Raw genomic sequence first — 18,719 nt, 5'->3', positions numbered from 1 at the left:
AGCCACTGAGCTTCAACCTTTAAAACTTTCAAGAAAAGAATAGTCTTTTGAGTGTCAGCTAAGAAATTAAGAGAAAAGAATCTCTCCAAAATATATCAGCATCCTTCTTTTAGTCTCTGATTCTGGATTAACTTTTGGGAGGTGTTTGAGTCCTTTGAAATCAAGGAATGCAAGCACAAGGCTTATGTGCAGGAACTGGAATGTATGATTCTGAAGAGCTGTGCAATTTTAGAGAACTTATTCATTGTGCATTTTGCCACTTCACAGAGGTCCACAAGGGGGCACTCTTTTGCTGAGATTTTCTACACATTTTAAGGTAAAAACAGATTTTATGATAAGGATATTTGGCACCAATAAATAGATATGCACGTTTAATTTCTCATGGTTATTTCAGTTGCATTATCTTAGTCAGTTTCTTCCTTTGCTATGTTTCTACAGGTGATTCTTTTTTTTAACTGTGGTGAAATACGCATAACATAAAATTTGCCATTTTAACCATTTTAAAGTGTAAAGTTCAGTAGCATTAAGTACATTCACATTGTTGTGCAACCATCATCACCATCCATATGCATAACTTCTTCATCTTTCCAAACTGAAACTCTGTACATATTAAACAAGCCCACTTCCCCCTCTCTCTAACCCCTGGCTACCACCAGACTTTCTGTCTACAAATTTGACTACTCTAGGTATATGTATAAGGGGACTCATATAGCATTTGTCCCTTTGTGACTCATGTATTTCACCTTGCATAATTCTTTGAAGTTCATACATGTTCTAGATGATTCTTAAACGGTCTGTCTCTAACCTTACTAAGTACCAAAGCTTTACCAAAAGCTGTGTTAAATGAGGCATATGTCATTGGCACTTCTGTGTTTGTGCCAGATTGTATCAATCTGTTACAATTTTTTTTTCTGTTTGTCCATATCCCTCAACTTCCTTACTCAATATTATTTGATGAGTCAAATTCAGAGCAACCTTCTTTACTAAATTCATCATAGAAATTCATGCTTTACTGTGATCTTTAATTCTCATTTAAAGGACTTGTCATCCCACATTTGCAGGTGACCGTAGTTGCAACTTTTGTACAAGGTCAGTTCTGACAAGCCAGCCAGGGCTTCAAGTAGTTTTCAATCTGCTGCCTCCATGCTGTGACTGGGAGTAAACAAGTCTATGCTTGCATGCTTTAACCACAGAGCCTTGGTTCTCTTACAGTCCTCCAGTAAGCCCCACCGGTTTTGAAGCAAGGTAAGGAGGCTTGTTTTCCTGGTGTCTGACCCCAGGGCTGGGATGCCTAATATGTGGCTTGAACCCATCGCTCCCCGGGGAGGATCCCTGAGGCTGTGATATCCCCCCCTCCACTCCTGTGTTCCCCAACAGACACAGTGCAGATCCCAACCAGATCCCTTCTCATCCCTTCCTACCAGACTCTGTGTGGATCTTTCTTTACAGCCTTGGTTGCTGAAGATCCGTCCTGCTAGTCCCCAGGTTGATTTCAGCAAGTGTCAATATACAGTGGTAGATTTGATGTGTTTGTGAGGGGAGGTGAGCCCAGCATCCTCCTACTCCTTCCTCTTGATCCCTTTCTTGGCAGTACATAGTTTGATATTGTTCTTAGTAATATTTTTGGGATATATGTCTCCTTAGGCATGGGAAACAAAAGGAAAAATAAGCAAATTGGATTACATTAAACTAAAAAGCTTTTGCACAGTGAAGGAAACTGTCAACAAAATGAGAAGGCCATCTACTGAATGGGAGAAGATATTTGTAAATGATATACCCCATAAGAGGTTAATACCCAGGGAATCCCCTGGTAGTCCAGTGGTTAGGACATGGCACTTTCACTACCGGGGCCCGGGTTCAATCCCTGGTCAGGGAACTAAGATCCTGCAAGCTGCATGACACTGAAAAAAAAAAATAGAGAGAGAAAGAAAGGTTAATATCCAAAATATGCAGAGAACTCATATAATTCAACATCAAAAAACAAACAACCCAATTAAAAAATGGGTACAGGACCTGAATAGACATTTTTCCAAAGAAGACATACAGCTGACCAACAAGCACATGAAAAGATGCTAAATATCGCTAATCATCAGGGAAATGCAAGTCAAAACCACAATAACACTTCACATGTGTCAGAATGGCTAGCATCAAAATGACAACAAATAACAAGGGTTTGCGAGGTTGTGGAGAAGAGGGAAAACTTGTGCCCCGTTGGTGGGAATGTAAATTGGTGCAGCCACTGTGGAAAACAGTATGGAGATTTTTTTAAAAATTAAAATCCAGCAATTTCATTCCTGAGTATTTAACTAATTCAAAAAGATATATTCACCCCTATGGCATTGCAGTATTATTTAAAATAGCCAAGATACGGAAGCAATCTAAATGCCCATCAATAGATAAATGGTTTAAGAGGCTTTTCCTTAGAAGAATATTTAAACCATGGCTCAAAGCTCAAATTAGGCAGAGTTCCTCATACTTCATAAATTTTTGTTTTATTTTGTTTCCTTAATCTTTTATTCTATATAATAGCTAGAATCTGGTTTAAAGGCTCAAATGAGAGTTTTAGATGGAAATAAAAACCTTTATTTCTTAATCTCTATATTATATGTGGTTATGTTCTGGGACAGGTGAATTTACTGAAAGCTTAGGACAGCCATTCCAAAGATAAAGAAAAGAGAATTTTAAAGGGACTGAATAGTTGGTGATCTAGATAAAGTTTTAAAATTTGCAAGTTTGACTTTACAGTTCCATTGAATGTAGGATGATCCCTTCTTCTGAAGATATTAAGTTATTTTGGGACTTAATAGATTTAATCTATTAATAAGTTCAGATTTTCTGGACCGTTGAATAATAATAATAATTGCTATGATGTGTTTAATCTATGTGTGGTGCAATTACATGGATATTATGTGCATTGTCTCATGTACTCTTCACAGTGACCCTGCAACATAGTTTCAAGAAAACTGAAGACCCTACAGGTTAACTTGGTAGTTTGTATATAATTGAAGAATTATAATACAAGCCAAGGCAGTCTCACGCCATACTGGTTCTGTGCTCTTAAAATACACATGTTATGTATATTTATGTCATATTATGTGTATTTTACTACAGTACATCCTGCTCCCTCCCTGAAGGAATCCTTAATTTAAGCAGAAAGGTTTTTACTCATCCTATTTTTGCAACTAATGAACTTTTATGATTTTGGCAAAGCATTTGACCTGCATTCTGATCTATGCAATGAGGGTCTTGGATTAAATGATTTCTCAGGTCTCTTTTCCTTTCTTTTGGCAAGGGAGAGTCCTCTTGCTGAGTGAAGTCATTTTTCTTTGAATGGCTGGCAGAGTGGTTTTGGCTCACCTGTAATGCACAGTTTAGCAGAGGCAGTAGAGGATAAAGTCTGTCTCACTCCACAAGCCAAGAAGGAGCAGGTGGGGTCGATTTCTTGTGTTCTGGGGGAAGCTATTTGTCAGTGATAACCTAGATAACTTTGGATAGGTGCAACAACAGCATATGGTATGTTTAGATGCTAATTGCTGCCTCATCTGTGAGCACTTCAGTTTTTATTTTACGCACAAGCCTGGTGAATATAAAAATAAAGGTAAATTTTGAAAAACCTGAATTAACAACCTGAAATTATATCTCTTCTCTTTCTGGTTAAATTATATCTCTTCTCTTTCTGTTGTTAGCTGAAAATGTTCTACTAGTGTTTTGCTCGTTTAAGATAGAAGAGGTAGAATGAAGATGCTTGATAATGTAGTTACTGTGCAACCTTACCGTTTCTATGTACACAGGTGATACATAGGGAGTGATAAAGTATGCGCAAGCAGTGAGCACATGGAAGATATTTCTCATGTGACAGAGCTAGAGTCTGAGATCTGGAATTGGAGAATCTATAGGTAAGAAAGAAGTGCGGCAAATTACAAAGGCCTCTATTGAGAGCAAGAATATGGGGCTTATATTACATAGCTGGATGGGCAGAAGCTCACCAGAAATGGCCTTGACTTCAAGAAAGGGAGACAAACATATGGTCCTTTGAAGCAGGATTTGCTTTAACCAAATTTCAGGGAAGATTAAAAAAAAAAAAGAAAGGAAACTAAGAGTATGGTATGCTCTGCTCTTATTTAATGAGCCTTGCCTAATTTAATTCTTACAGCAATTTGGTAAAGTAAGTGGTACTAATTTCATTGCATAAGTGAGAAAATGGAGACTTAAGAGATGTTCAGTAGTTTAAGTCCAGTATTTTTGTCATTATATTATGCCTGGTAGGTGATCATTCACACTTATTGTTTCTTTCATATTATTAGTATTCTCTTTTATGAATTCAACAGAGGAAGACTATTCTGTTGTGAATTTTTTTTGTATTTGTACTAAATATGAGGGATTTAACTCTGACCCTTCCTGGTGAGCTTACTGAATTCCAGAACAAGCTACATACTAATTTTATTGCAAATATTGCTTTCATAAAGAATTTCCTCAAAGCATCACAATAATTTAAATCGGGAAATTGTGCATAGTCAAGGAAAAAGACAATTACAAGTTACTTAAAGTGGTCTTTACAATTTAGCCAGTTCAATTTCTGACTCATAGATTGAAGGCCAAGATGGCGTGGCCCCACTGAGGGAGTTCTTGGTGTGTCTCTGTATAGCCTGACTGAGGGCAGGTGAGATTTCTTTTGGAAGGTGTTGTATTATGTTCTCTGGAGTTAGAATAAAAGGAGAGTGATTATTTAGCATCATAGAGTTAGAGCTAGATAAGTGCAATGTTACATGGAACATAGAGTGTTCTAATCTCGTGTCACAATAATAATGAGGATGATGGTTTACATATTGTATGATGTCTGTATGGCTTTCACATACCCCAACACAGTTCATTATCACTACCACCCAGCGAGGCAAGCAGAGCATATCCCCCACTTTCCCCCATTTTATAGAAAATTCAAACAATCAAAAGGAATGAGGCTTAGAGACATTAGATGGCTTACCTGAGGTCACATGGATGCAAGAGGGTGAATCAGCAGTCAGCTTTATCTTCTGGTTTTTCCTTGTCCCTTTGCTGTTAGAATCATTGGTGTTAAAATCATCTTCATTCTCCTCATTTCTCATCTGCAACTTACCTCTCCCAGAAATTCTTTTTAATTTTGTTGTAGGGAACTTGGGCCAATGATAGTAAATTTATAGTTACCTGAAATTTGGTGAAGTAGGCTATGTTTTTTAAATGAACGATATGCAAATAAACATAGACTTCTGCATCAATTTCAAACACTTGAACACATCTTTCAGCAAAATCTTGGGTGAGAATTCTCTTACAGAACTCAAAGGAATTACGAAGTAATTATTCCACAATTGTCCAACTGAGCACAACAAAACACATACTGAGTGACAATTTATGTGCAAATCACAGAATAGGTACTGTGGGAGGTAAAATAAATAAATAAAATAAAATATTGTCTCTACCCATCAGTGGTTTATTAATTATGGGGAAAAAGAACACCATATTCTTTACTTTTTATTCTTTATTCTGTCTATTGTTCCATTAAGGATTCAAGAAACTCACAATAATATACTTTAAATAAGTATAAAATAAAATAAAATGAAATAAAATAAAATAAGATCCTCAATCATTCAGCTTTCTAAGGTTTCCGCTATTTATTTATTTATTTATTTTTATTGACGTATAATTGACTTGCAATATTATATTAGTTTCAGGTTTATAACACAGTGATTCAATATTTTTTATACATTACAAAATGATCACCATGATAAGTCTAGTTACAATCTGTCACTGTACAAAGTAATTACAGTATTATTGACTATATATATTCCCTATGCTGTGTATTACATCCCTGTGGCTTATTTTTTTGTAATGGGAGGTTTGTACCTCCCTCTCCTATTTCACTCATCCTTCAACCGCTTTCTCTCTGGCAACCACCAGTTTGTTCTCTGTATCTATGAGTCTGTTTCTTTTTTGCTATGTTTGTTTTGTTTTTTATATTCCACACATGTGAAATCATTTGGTATTTGTCTATCTCTGTCTGATTTATTTCACTTAGCATAATACCCTCTAGGTCCATTTATGCTATCCCAAATGGCAAGATTTCATTCTTTTTTTATGGCTGAGTAATATTGTGTGTATATATAGTGTGCATATATATATATATATACACATATATACATATAAACATTATATATATATATATATATATCACGTCTTCTTTATCCATTCATCTATAGGTGGACACTTAAGTTACTTCCATATCTTGGCTATTTTACATAATGCTGCTATGAACATAGGGGTGCATATATCTTATTGAATTAATGTTTTTGTTTTCTTCAAAAAAGTCCAGAAGTGGAATTGCTGGATCGTATGGTAGTTCTATTTTTAATTTTTGAGGAACCTCCATACTATTTTCCATAGTGCCTGTACCGATTTACATTCACAACAACAGTGCAAAGGGGTTCCCTTTTCTCTACATCCTTGCCAACACTTGTTATTTCTTGCCTTTTTGATAATAACCATTATGACAGTGTTCAGGATACCTCATTATGATTTTATTTGCATTTCCCTGGTGATTAGTGGTGTTAAGAATGTTTTCATGTACCTGTTGGCCATCTGTATTCTTCTTTGGAAAATAATTCTTTGTTGTAGTTCTGTGAAAAATGTCATTGTTATCTTGATGGAATTGCATTGAATCCATAGATTGCCTTGAGTAGTATGGTTACTGTAACAATATAAATTCTTCCAATCTATGAACACAGTATATCTTTCCCTTTGTTTGTGTCATCTTCAATTTCTTTCATCAATGTCTTATTGTTTTCTGAGTATGTCTTTTACCTCCTTGGCTAGATTTATTCCTAGGCATTTTATTCTTTTTGATGTAGTTGTAAATGGGATTATTTTTTTAATTACACTTTCCAATAGTTGTTAGTGTAGAGAAAAGCAACAGATTTCTGTATATTAATTTTATATTCTGCAACTTTACTGAATTCATTTGTTAGTTCTAATAGTTTTTTTGGTGGCATCCTTAGGATTATCTGTCTGTCTGTCTATCTATCTATCTATCTATCTATCTATCTATCTATCTATCTATCTATCTATCTGTCTGTCTGTCTGTCTGTCTGTCTGTCTGTCTATCTATCATATCATCTGCAAACAGTGACAGTTTTACTTCTTTCTTTCCAGTTTGGATGACTTTTATTTCCTTTTCTTGCCTAATTGATGTGGCTAGGACTTTCAATACTATATTGAATAAAAGTGGTGAGAGTGGGCATCTTTGCCTTGTTCCTATTCTTAGAGGAAATGCTTTCAGTTTTTTCCCATCAAGTATGATGTTGGCTGTAGGTTTGTCATATATGACCTTGATTATGTTGAGGTATATTCCCTCTATATTCACTTTGTTGAGAGATTTTATCATGAATGGGTGTCGAATTTTGTCAAAAAAATTGAGATGATGATTGTATGATTTTTAGTCTTCAGGTAGTTAAGTTGGTATATCATATTGATTGATTTGTGGATATTGAACCATCCTTGTATTCGTAGGGTAAATCCCCCTTGTGTATGATCCTTTTAATGTATTGTAGTATTCAGCTTGCTAATATTTTGTTGAGGATTTTTGCATCTATGTTCATTAAGGATTTTTTTTTTTTGCTTGTGGTGTCTGTCTGGTTTTGGTATCAGGGTGATACTGATGCTTTAGAATGAGTTTGGAAGCATTGTTTCACCTTCAATTTTTGGCAATAGTTTGAGAAGAATAGGCATTAACTCTTCTTTAAATGTTTGATAAAATTCCCCTGTGAAGCCATCTGTTCCTGGACTTTCATTTGTTGGGAGTTTTTTTTTTTTCACTGATTCAATATTATTACTCGTAATTGGTTTGTTCATAATTTATGCTTCTTCCTGATTCACTCTTGGGAAATTGTACATTTCTAGGAATTTATTTCTTCTAGGTTGTTCATTTTATTGTACATAATTGTTCATTGTAATCTCTTACGACCTTTTGTATTTCTGTAATGCTGGTTGTAACTTCTCCTTTTTCATTTCTGATTTTATTGATTTGGGCCCTCTCTTTTTCTTGATAAGTCTGGCTAAATGCTTATTAATTTTGTTTACCTTTTAAAAGAACCAGTTCTTGGTTTCATTGATCTTTTTCAGTGTTTTTTAGTCTCTATTTCATTTATTTCTGCTCTAATGTTTAATATTTCCCTTCTTTCACTAACTTTGGGTTTTATTTGTTCTTTTTCTAGTTCATTTGGTATAACATTAAGTAGCTTATTTAAGATTTTTCTTGTTTCCTGAAGTAGGTTTGTATTGCTGTAAACTTCCCTCTTAGAATTGTCTTGCTGTGTCCCATAGATTTTGGATCCTTTTGGTCCATTTTCATTTGTCTTCAGAAAATTCTTAATTTTTTTAAAAGATTTCTTCAGTGACCCATTGATTGTTTAGTAGCATACTGTTTAGCCTCCATGCGTTTGTGTTTTTTGCAGTTTTTTTCTTGTAACTGATTTCTAGTCTCATACCATTTGGTCAGAAAAGATGCTTGATATTGATTTCAATCTTGAATTTATTGAGACTTGTTTCATGGCCTAGCTTGTGATCTATTCTGGAGAATATTTCAAGTGCACTTGAAAAGATAGTGTATTCTGCTGCTTTTGAGTGGAATATTCAATATATATCTATTAAGTTCATCTGGTGTAATGTTGTTTAAGGCCAATGTTTCCTTATTGATTTCCATCTAGATGATCTATCCATTGATGTAAATGTAAGTGGGGTGTTAAAATTCCTTACTATTATTATGTTACTGTCAATTTTTCCCTTCACATCTGTTAATATTTATTGTATTTATTTAGGTGCTCCTCTATTGGATGCATATATATTTATGTATTATATGTTCTTGTTGGATTGATCCCTGTATCATTATATAATGTCCTTCTTTGTCTTTTGTTACAGACTTTGTTTTAAAGTTTATGTTGTCTGATACAAGTATTGCTAACCAGGTTTCTCTTCATTTACATTTAAATGGAATACATTTTCCATCTCCTCACTTTCAGTATGTGTATGTCTTCAGATCTGAAGTGAGTCTTTTGTAGGCAGCATGCACATATGGGTCTTGTTTTTTTATCCATGCAGCCACTCTATGTCTTTTGATTGGAGCATTAATCCATTTATGTTTAAAGTAATTATTGATAGGTAGGTAGTTATTGCAATTTTGTAGTTGTTTTGGGGTTGTTTTGTAGTTCTTTTTGTTTCTTTTTTTCTCTCTTTTCTTGTGATTTGATGGCTATCTTTAGTGTCATGTTTGGATTCCTTTCTCTTTTTTGTGTTTGTATCTATTATAGATTTTTCATTGTTGTTACCATGAGGTTTATATGTAAGAAATATATTTTTTGTTTGGTTTTGTTTATATATATTATATTTTGTTTTGAGTGTGCATACTTGTATGTATAAACATAAATTTTATCTACACTTACATAGATATATATACCTGTAAGTATATATGTATATATATACTTTATTATTTAAGTTGATGATCTTTTAAATTCAAATGCATTCTAATAACCCCGCATTTTTATCTCCCACCTTCATGTTTAATGTTTTTGACATCATTTTTTACATCTTTTTGTTTCATGTATCCCTTAACTACTTATTGTGAATATAGATGATTTTACTACTTTTGTCTTTCAACCTTCCTACTAGCTTTAGGTAGCTGATCTACTACCTTTACTGTACATTTGCCTTTACCAATGACATTTTCCCTTTTTAATATTCATATTTCTAGCTGTAGCCTTTTCTATTCTGCTTAGAGAGGTCCCTTTAACATTTCTTGTAAAGCCGGTTTAGTGGTGCTGGATTCTTTTAGCTTTTGCTTGTCTGTGAAACCCTTTATCTCTCCTTCAAATCCGAATGATAGTCTTACCTGGTAGAGTATTCTTGGTTGTAGGTTTTTTACTTTCATTTCTTTGAATATATAGTGCCTCTTCCTTCTGACTTTCTGCTGAGAAGTCAGCCAACAATCTTATGTAGTTTCCTTGCATATAACTAGTTGCTTTTCCTTTGCTGCTTTTAATATTCTGTCTAGTTTTTAGTCATTTTAATTAAAGTGTGCCTTAGTGTGGGCCTCTTTGGGTTCATCTTGCTTGGGACTCTCTGTGCTTGCTGAACCTGCATGTCTGTTTCCTTTCCCAGGTTAGAGAAGTTTTCAGCTATTATTTCTTCAAACAAATTCTCTGCTGATTTCTCTTTCTTCTCTTTCTGGGATCCCTATAATGTGAATATTAGTATGCTTGATGTTGTCTAAGAGATCACTTAAGCTGTCCTCATTTTCTCTATTTCTCTTTTTGTTTTTTGTTGTTGTTGTTGTTTTATCTTTTTTTTTTTTTTTTTTGTCAGCTTGGGTGATTTCCACTATTCTGTCTTCTGGTTTGTTGATCTGTTATTCTGTACCTCTAATCTACAGTTGATCAGTTGATTCTTCCTAGTGTATTTTTTATTTCAGTTATTATATCCTTTATCTCTGTTTATTTCGTTTTTATATTTCCTAACTCTTTGTTAAACTTCTCACTGTGTTCTTCCATTCTTCCCCTGAGATTTTTGAGCATCTTTATGATCATTATCTTGAACTCTATCAAGTAGATTCCTTATTTCCATTTCATTTAGTTCTTCTTCTGAGATTTTGCCTTATTCCTTTGTTTGGAACCTAGTCCTATGTCTATTCATTTTGCTTAATTCTCTGTGCTTATTTCAATGTATTGTGTAGGTCCTTTATATTTCCCAATCTTGCAGAAGTGTCCTTATGTAGGAAACGTTCTGTGGGGCCCAGCAGCACACTCCCCTCTGGTCACTAGAGCTATAAGCTCTAGGGGTTCCTCCTATGTGAGCTCCTTGAGCCCTTCTGTTGTGGTAAGGCCAACTACTGTGGGCATGCAGCTGGGTGTGGTTGGGTCCTGACAGTTGAGTGCCTGGCCCACTGTGGGCCTGGGGGTCCTGGGGCTGGTGGTTCCAGGGTTAGTGTTGGACTGCTGGTAGGCAGGTAAGCCACTGGTGCTAATAGCTTAGAGGGAGGACCCCAAAATGGTCCTTGCCAGCACCAATGTCCTCATGGTAGAAGGAGATCCCAAAAATGTTTGCTGCCAGCTTCTCCATCCCCAGGAGGATTCCTCATTGCCCCTTACCTCTCTGAGGGGGCTCTACAAGATCAACAAGTGGGTATAACCAAGGCTCTTTTCAAATTACTGCATCATGCCTGGGACCAGAGTGCATGAGATTTTGCACTTGCACATTAATATTGCAGTCTCTGTTTCTTACTGCCCTCCAGCTCTCCCATACACAAACCCTGCTGGCCTTCAAAGCCAGACATTCTGTGGGCTCATATTTCTGGTGCAGGACCTCCCAGGATGTGGGATATGAGGTTCAGACCCCTTGCTCCCTGGGGAGAACCTCTGCAATTGTGATTATCCTCCCATTTTGGTGTCTTGACTATACCACTTCTGTGCCCCTCCTACACATCTCACTGTGGTTCCTTCCTTATATCTTTAGCTGTGGGAAATATTTTCTTTTAGTTTTCAGGTGTTTCTCATAATAGATTGTTGCTCTGTAAATAGTTGTAATTTATGTGCCTATGGAAGGGGGTGAGCTCAGGGTCTTCCTGCTCTGCCTTCTTGTCCACACATCCCCTCAGTAGAATTCCTCTCTTTAAAAAGTAATGACCAAATATAAATTCTTTTTTTTTAGCCAAGTGACTTTTGACTAGTGCCATACCCACAACATTTCTGAGAATTCACAGGGAAAATTTCAATGTCTTGATGAACATCTATCAGTTTTTCCTAACTCTTGCTGAAGTTTCTTTAGTCAATCACTTCTGACACTCATTCTTGCTTCTACAAGATATTCCAAATCTCTTAGATTCACTGTATTGTAAAATAGTGTCAACACAATACCGATGTTATTTTTGTATCACTTATATATTGCCACAATAATGATATGCAACAAAAGCTACAAACCTCAGTGACATACAACAATATATATGTTTTGCCCATATGTGGTGGGTGGTTAGCTAGGTGCTTTTGCTGATCTCATTTGGGCTTGTTCTCATGTCCAGGAGTCAACTGGCTGTCATCCACTTTGGTAAGACCTTGCCTATGACAATTGTGGAGGCTTGCCTGTGTTTTACATGCCTCTTGTTCCAGCAGGCTAGCTGGCACATGTTTTCATGGCAATGGAAGACGGCAAGGACAGGCCAGCGCAGGTGCTTTTCAAGATCTGTTTGCATCATCTTATCTAACCTCCCATGGCCCAAAGCCAGTCAGAGGGCTAAGCCTAGCATCAGAGTGCAAAAGGACATGGATATAAGGATAAATTCATAAAATAGTTAAAGGCTGTGAGAAGACTACATTTCTGTCATTTTGAAAAATCACCACATAGTGAAAAAAAAAGTGAGAATTATGGTTAGGAATTAACTTGAGTTCTTCATTTCCAAAAGTAATTATTTATGAGTTATCTGAAATGACATAGAAGAGTTCAAATGCCCTGTTTCAATTTTGGAAAATGCCTAAAGTGATATTTTGAACTTAAAAATAATTTGAATGCAATAAGTTTATTTTAATATTCAAAATAATAGAAGAGATGATGTTTTGCTTTATTTTGTTTTGTTATTGTTATTTTTGAAAGAACAGCTGATGTTGGATCTAAGAATGAATATAAATTACATTGTGTTCAGCTTATTAGCTCTTTTAATAGAACACTGAAATTACATATTGGGAACATGTGGGAATATTCTTATAATATGTGGTTAAGAATCTCCAATTATATTTAGGAAATGCATATAGAAAGCAAAATTAAAGTACATCTAGGGAAAAAACATTACAAAATCTATTTCCAAAACACTGTGTGGCCCTTTTCTCCTTCTAACTATAAAGAAAAGCTGTTTCTATAATCACTTGTACATAAAGAAATACATCTGTTCTACTACCCACTTTTTCTCATTTTTGCTTTAAAAATCTGTTACTCAGTAACGTAGATATTATAATGTAATGATTTTATAGTGGAATTGAGAATATTTTTTATTCTTAATTTTATTGAAGTGAATTTTGATTTAAAAAATAATTTAAAGAAGACATAGAATAAAACCATCTAAAATATAATTTATTTATTCTTTTCTGAATATTTGAAATTTTCATAAGATAGAAAAATCAGAAATGGGACAGGAAAACTATTTCCTCAAACAAAAGAAGTCAAGTTATGGCAATACTGTCCCTGGTTGCCTTGCTAATTTTCTTGAAGTTATGTCATAATTAACCTTCCCTGAACACCAGTGATGTCTATTTAATTTTAAAAACCCATTTAGGTATTTATTATAAAATATGAAGGACACTATTGGACATAATGTGCCCAGTGATAGGCATTCTTAGTGATTTATATCTCTTAGACATTTTTATAGACCCATTTTATATTTACTGTAGAGAATTTAGAAAATGTCAGCAAGAAAGAAGAAAATAGGGACTTCCCTGGTGGTCCAGTGGTTAAGACTCTGCACTCCCAATGCAGGGGGCCTGGGTTCAATCCCTGATCAGGGAACTAGATCCCGCATGCCACAGTTAAATATCCCATATGCCTCAAAAAAGATCTGCAACTAAGACCCGGCGCAGCCAAATAAATACTAAATAAATATTTTTTTAAAATGAAAAAAGAAAGGAAGAAGAAAATAAAAAATCACCTGGAATCCCACATGAGGGAGCAGGAGTATATACTTCCAGTTTTTCTGTGCATATACTCACATATTCATTAGTACACATTTTTACAGGAGTGAAGTCATATGCTGTTTTGCAAATTTCTTTTTTCACTTTACAATATTTTGTGAATATTTTCTATTTTATTACATGTTTTTCTGCTATGTAATTTTAATTGTAGCATAGTGTCTACTTTATGAATGTACCAAAATTTTAGACAGTTTATTGTTGGACATTTGGATTGTTTGTATTTTGTCCTATTATGAACTCATTTATGATAAATATTTTTCCAGCTAAGTAAAATTGCTGAGAGTTCTAAGGGCAGCTTATTTTTTGTTTTACTTTAAAATCTGCCTATTCTGTTTTTCTTCCTTTTCCTAATTATGTTTGTAGTAAATATTTTTGGTCTTGTTTTTGTTCTGTTTTTTTTTTCTTTAGTTTCCTGGAATAGGTATAAGAACATGTCACTGAATTTTGCACATAAAGAATTAGTGCCTTTTTTCTGCACTCATGGTTCTCTCTGAATCTCAGTAAAGTTTTCTTCAGTTGTACATTTAATTATTTCTGCTGTTGCATTTGTTCTGATCTTCCCTTTAGAATTACGAACATCAATATATTCATTGTCATCCATATCTGTCATCTTCTGAACTTCTCAAGAATGTTCTCTACAGCCATGTCATGCAGTATGTTGTGTTTAGACCAGCCATAGTGGAGCTTGTTAGAAATTCACAATCTCAGACCCCAGACTCTGCATTTTAACAAGAACCTCAGGTGATTCCCATACTCACTGAAGTGTGAGAAACACACTCTATAACACTGATTACATTTTCTTCAATGTAAATCCTGCTTTTTCTGGTCTTCAGTGTAGATTTTAATTTAGTCATTATATTGTGCTCTTCCTTGCAGAAATTTTCTAATCTCAACATTTAGTCTGCCTGAGCCTCTATAACAAAATGCCATAGAATGGGTATTAATTAAATAACAGAAGTGTATTTTCTCAAAGTTATGGAGGCTAGAAATCCAAGTTCAAGGTGACAGCATGGTTGGTTTCTGATGAGGCCGCCTCCTTCTGGCTGGTGGCCTCCTTCTCACTGTGTCCTCACATAGTCTTTCTTCTGTACACATGCACAGACAGTGAAAGCAAGCTCTCTGATGTTTCTTCTTATAAGGACACTAATTCTATTGGATCAGGGCACCATGCTTATGACCTCAGTTAACCTTAATTACTTCCTTAGAGGCCCCATCTCCACATAAGCCATATGGGGGTTAGGGCTTCAATATATGATTTTGGGGAGGACACAAACATTCAGACCATAACACTCAGGATTTTTCTTTTTCATCCTACTGTGTTCACCCTCCTATTTCTTCTCATTCTGTTACTTTTTTTATCTCATAGTGTTGCTTTAGTTTTCTCTATTACTTTTCCCTTTCTTTTCATAGATAAGTATTTTAATCAATCTTTCTTTTTTTAATTGAGATATAACTGGCATGTAACTTTATATTCGTTTCAGGGGTACAACACAATGATTCGATACATATTGTGAAATGATCACCACAATAATTTTTTAATAATTGTAATGCACACAGTTACAATTTTTTTTTCTTTTGATGAGGACTTTAGGATCTCTCTTAGCAACTTTCAAATATACAATACAGTGTTATTAACTATAGTCACTGTGATGTATATTACATCCTTATGACTTATTTACTGTAGACTGGAAGTTTGTATCTTTGATCTCCTTTACCCATTTTGCCCACTCCTCACACCCCCTTTCCTGTCCCCCCTCCTCTGACAATCACCAGTCTGTTTTATGTATCCATGAGTTCAGTTCTTTTTTTTTTTAATTTCACATATAAATAAAATCATATGGTATATGTCTTTCTCTGAATTAGTTCGCTAAGCATAATACCCTCAGGGTCCATCCATGTTGTTGCAAATGGCAAGATTTTCTTACTACTCTTTCTTATATAGCTGCATTCACTCGCCCTTCCCCCAGAGGTCTATATTTTTATGTCTTACTAATACCCACACAAAGAGATTCAGTCCTAAGTTTCAATGCTTTACATCATCACTTCCTAGTTAAAAATTTACTTTACATCAATCTCTCCTACACCACCCACAAAATTCAAGCTAAATTGATTAAATTTTGTGTTGATAAAAGCAAACAAGAAAGGATTAGTGTCAAAATATAAAATTTTATTCATTCAAGAATACAAAATTTTCTTCAAAATAAATATGCATTAGCAGTAAAGTAAATTTACTCTAGGACAACCAATTTAACACATTGATTTTCTCTTTCATTATAGCTTATATATCATAAATTAACCTCTGATGAAGTGATCACAAGACCAGTATATTCTTAGCTGGTTTCTACACATGATGTTGGAGTTTTTCACATGAAGACAGAAATTGGAGAGCAGCTAGTCATTCTTTCTAGATTTATAATATATGAGTGAATACATGAAATTTGGAAAAAATGGCCAGAATATTAAGAGCTAATATTTCTCTAAGGAAACAAAAAAGCTTATTCTAAGGATATAAAGATAAAAAGCCAGAATTGTAATAACAGACAAATTATGGAAATATTTATACGAACTTACAAAGTCGTGTTTTTTAAAAGAATTATCTCATTTTGGTGAGGAAGGAAATTATCTTTAAAAAAAAGTTGTCACACGTGAAAGAAGGAAGTGTATAAACAAATAAGGAAAATAAAGAAAATGGATTTCTATTTATTTCAACCATGTTGTAGCTCTCACATGCTCGTTATTTTACTTGAAAGGACCCCTGACCTTAAACTGCTGATTCAGTTAAAAGAATTAACAAAAAGAAAAAGAGAGGTGGTGGGGTACAGGATCAAGAATAAAGGGAAGATTTTTTTCCACTTTTTCCCCCTACTTGAACTTAATTCAAAAAAGCAGAATAAATTGCTCGAAATTAGAGCTGTGAACCATTAGAACTAATACATTTAGTAAAAAGGTTCTTAATTTACTGAATATATCAGTAATCTTTCATCTGATCAATTACATTGGTCATAATCAATTATTACATTTATTGAATTATTCATAATCTATCATTAAATACAATGTGAAGAATCATCTAATATATAAAACTTATTTGGCAGTGTTTGGTAAATCTCTTTATGCACACGCCAATGAGATCTGTGAAAAATATAGCACTTTGTTAGCAAAACTATTTACAAATACAAGCTTTGTCATCTATGGCAATGGATGCGGTTTATGGTTCATCTTGTCTCTATTCTGTATGATTAACTCTCAGATCAGCTTCTTTCAAACTTCTGCTTGAACTTTGAGTTTCTCTCTCTCCTCTCTTCCTCCTTACCCCTCCCATTTTTAGAAAAAGGATACTGTAACACTAACAATAACGATGAAAAACAGAAGAAAAAGTGACATCTGTAGGTAATTTTTCAATTAAAAAATGGTGATATTTATTCATTTTTGTCTTTATAGGGTAAAGTAATTTAAATCCTTATAAATCTAAGTAAATTTATAATTACCTGTATCCTAAGATGACACATAAAAAAAGTAGACTTGAAATTAATTGTGTGTGACTTATTCCCCACCCCAAACCCTGCCCCACTCTCCATTTTGATTTACAGCTAACATTTTTAAAACACAGAAATAATATTTTGTCAAGTCAAAGGATTTAAAAGGCAGAAAATGAAAACCAGTAATTCCTCTTCCCAAGCACCAGGCTGTTTAATTTCCTGGAGGCAACCACAATCAACAATTTGTTTTTGTTCTGTTGTGGTTATGTTTATACTTACATATGGTAGTCATTTACCTCAATTTCTTGCTGCATTTATCTGTTATGAGGTATGAGGAATTTAGTTCACTTGCACTTTCACTTTCCGAATTGTTATTTATAGCATCAATATTAGTTCTCCTTGAAATAATACACTTGAACTCCCTATTTATATTGATTTATGCAATATCTACCACCTTCTGCCATTAAAGATGAAGAAATGAACACACTTTGCCCTTCCTTCCAGTTCTCGTCTTTGATTATCTTTTAGTTATATTATTATTTTAGTTGTGAAAAATTATAATGTTTACACTTTAACTGTAATCATTATTCATATGCTCACATTATAAGTATTGCCTATTTGGCTTCAATTTATATTGTGGAAGAATTAATTCACTGTAATACTCATAGTGTGGTGTGATTAGAGTCAAAGAAAAGAGAAAATATAAAATCATTTAATATATATTTTTATCATTTAAATTTTACCATTTAAAGGAAAATCTGCAAGCATCTGAATATAACAGATCCTGTTTTTTTTTTTTATTAATTAATTTATTTATTTATGGCTGTGTTGGGTCTTCGTTTCTGTGCGAGGGCTTTCTCCAGCTGTGGCAAGCGGGGGCCACTCTTCATCGTGGTGCGCGGGCCTCTCACTGTCGCGGCCTCTCTTGTTGCGGAGCACAGGCTCCAGACGCGCAGGCTCAGTAGTTGTGGCTCACGGGCCCAGTTGCTCCGCGGCATGTGGGATCCTCCCAGACCAGGGCTCGAACCCGTGTTCCCTGCATTGGCAAGCAGATTCTCAACCACTGCGCCACCAGGGAAGCCCAACAGATCCTGTTTTAATATTTTCTAGCTTTCTTCACTTTCATTCACAGGAGCTGGCATTTCTTAGGCACCACTTTGCTTTGTTTTGGGGTTATAGATTTTATTTTTCTGTAGTCCACTCTGGAGTATTTTCATTTATAGTATATGGGCGTTATATTCTCTAAGTTTTTGCATGTAAAAAATTCTTCAATTTTTTCTCATATTGGATTGATAATTTGGATGAATAGAGAATTCTAAGTTTAAATAATTTTTCTCAGAACCTATCTGATGAGGTATACTTCTCTTGGTTTCTTAGTTCTTTTACTTCCCTAATGATCTTGTCCTCCACATCATGCCAATCACTCACTTCCACGGTCTTGGCTTAGACATTGTCATTACCAACTCTACCCTGTCATAATCTCAGACATCCCACT

General features: G+C 34.6%; 1 long non-coding RNA gene across 1 annotated transcript in view; it reads left to right on the top strand.

Annotated features, from left to right (window-relative positions):
• LOC309640502 overlaps window positions 1-18,263 on the top strand; it is an 875,392-nt gene extending 857,129 nt beyond the window's left edge. Inside the window, exon 2 of the long non-coding RNA XR_014252271.1 lies at window positions 16,364-18,263. This is a non-coding gene — a long non-coding RNA (uncharacterized lncRNA). The remainder of the gene's footprint in view (window positions 1-16,363) is intronic.
• Window positions 18,264-18,719: the final 456 nt, after the last annotated feature.

This window comes from Balaenoptera physalus, assembly GCF_965194825.1.
Source record: "Balaenoptera physalus genome assembly, chromosome: 13".
NCBI classification, from domain to species: Eukaryota; Metazoa; Chordata; class Mammalia; order Artiodactyla; family Balaenopteridae; genus Balaenoptera; species Balaenoptera physalus.
This window is presented reverse-complemented; position numbering and strand designations above follow the sequence as displayed.